Source organism: Hippocampus comes, unplaced genomic scaffold (genome assembly GCF_001891065.2).
Source record: "Hippocampus comes isolate QL1 unplaced genomic scaffold, H_comes_QL1_v1.1 scaffold367, whole genome shotgun sequence".
Taxonomy (NCBI): Eukaryota; Metazoa; Chordata; class Actinopteri; order Syngnathiformes; family Syngnathidae; genus Hippocampus; species Hippocampus comes.
In genome coordinates, this window is record NW_017805741.1 from 107,998 (window position 1) to 110,162 (window position 2,165).

Genomic DNA, 2,165 nt, shown 5'->3' on the forward strand with positions numbered 1-2,165 from the left:
ACGGACCCGGCGACTCATTAGCATGCTGCGCCGCGGTGGCTGCCGGTGGATCCGAGAAAAGAGACCAAGGCGGAGGCTCCCGAGGGGGGGAAAGGTTCTTCAAAGTTTGCGGGAAAGGAGCCAAGACGCAGAAGGGACAAAGCAACGCTCGGGCAAACTCGGCACATTGACACGAGACCGCATGAGCCAAGGAAGGCAAGATGGTAGGAACGTAGATTCCAACGCTTCGTCGCCAAGCAGACGAGGAGGGAGAGCCGGGACGCAGTTTCATGGAAGCAATATAGTGGGGGGGCTGGGGGGGGGCAGGCACCGAGGGGAGCCGGATTAAGGTGGACGACTGCGGCGGTGCGCGTCCGTGCCTGGAATGACTAAATATGGGAGGGAGGCGAGCGGCGGCTGCTGCGACAAAGCGCAGCCCCTCCGCCGGCTTCCCTTTCAGCCAAAGCCGAGGAGATAGCGGCACAACAATCCACTTTTGCGGCACAACAAACGTTCTTGTCCGCCACGGTGGGCTTCCCGCCCGACATCCGTCATACTAACGACGCGTCTCGGCATGAGAGAACAAAACGGTGTGCTCGAGCATGGGCGGGCGCCAGAAAACCCTTCGGGAGGAACGATTTGGACAAAGGCTTCTCCGACTAGTCCGAGGAGGGACCCGAGGCCTTTCTCAAGCTCGGTCCTTTCCGAGGGCGCCGGCATTAGCGTGACGGCTGAACAAGCCCATTCCTTCTCCTTCGCCTTCGTTTCGGGCCATCCATTGAAATGGTGGCAAACGGCTTCGATCGCCGCACCTCTCGAACGTTGGCAACAGAAGCGAGACCGAAGCGAACGAGCGGGCGTTCGGAACTCGCAATGAAGGAAAGGAGGCGAGCGACGCACTTGTCCAAGTCTGTCGGCCAACCAAAGAGCTGAATGCGCTTTTTCTGAATTGGGATCGGACTTTGATGCCAATCCTTATTTCAAGATAGTAGCCCCCCCCCCCCCCCCCCCCCACTACTAGCTTCCCAAAATATTTGCTGTACTCTTGGCCGACACACGACGTGACTACTATTTTAGTCGTAGTGGTACCCGGAGCACTAAATGGACTTGGCGTTCGCAAAACATGAGAAGAATGACTCAATGGAATCGCGACCGCGACGGCCGATTTTGAGTGGAATTGCTCATTAAAACTTGAGTTGGCAACAAACATGACAGATCGCCTTCCATCGTGAGACGCGGAGGCATTGCAACTTTGCTTTTCATCGTTTGTTCGTTTCAACTCCACTCAGCTCGGCTCGCGAATCTGGCAGGGCGTCAGAGTGGCGCTTCTGCCTTTCACCGAGCGGCACGCGCACGTCAGCCGAGAGGCGAGGCGCTCGCTTGGGCTCGCCGTCCCCCCTTCGCCTTCCGCCTCCTCTGGCTCGCGAGAGTGACACCTGTCCGCGAACGGGCGCGCGCGAGCTCAAGCGACAAGAAGCTTCTTTGAAAAGCCTGGACGGGCTCGCGGAAGCCGTCATCGGCCGAGCTCGTTGAAAGCGTCATCATGTGGAACTCACCCAAGCGGATCCGCTCAAGTCGGCCTTTTGGGGATGTCCTGCGGAGTCAAAAAGAAAATCAATCAATCAAACAAACAAACAAACGGTCCCAAAATCGCCCTCAACCGCTACTTTCTCGTTTTCTTTGACGGCGTGGGAGGGGGAGGCAAAAAACCCCCCAAAAAGTCCCGAGCCAAAATGTAGAGCAGCTCTCTCTCTCGCTCGCTCAAGCGCGCCTCGACCCAACTGAGAAGGAGCAGTCGCCCATATGTTGGAAAGCGAGCCCGGCTGAGGTTACTCCCCATTCAAATCAAACACACATTTTGCTCAAGCGTGTGTGCGGGAGAGGAGGGGGCGACGTGTGTCTGTGTGTGCGCACACACACGCAAAGAGGAGGGGAACCAAATATTCCAATTACGCTCAACACGCGTTTTGTCCGTGTTCGACTTGATTGCGCACTAATTCAAGTGTTGCCAAGAAGCCACAAGCCGCCGCTCCCAGCACACACACACACACACACACACACACACACACACACACACACAGAGCACAAAGCAATACGAGCGTTTGCAGCAATGTGCTGTTTTCCCAAGTGAAACGTCACGCCACACGACCCCCCCACCACCTTTCTGCTATCGACAACCGACCGCC

At 57.0% G+C, this 2,165-nt stretch overlaps 1 protein-coding gene across 1 annotated transcript in view; it reads right to left on the bottom strand.

Annotated features, from left to right (window-relative positions):
* ntn2 (netrin 2) overlaps positions 1 to 2,165 on the bottom strand; it is a 14,288-nt gene that overhangs the window by 10,775 nt on the left and 1,348 nt on the right. Inside the window, 1 exon segment of the mRNA XM_019883613.1 lies at positions 1,536 to 1,573. The gene's annotated coding sequence lies outside the window, so the exon portion shown is untranslated.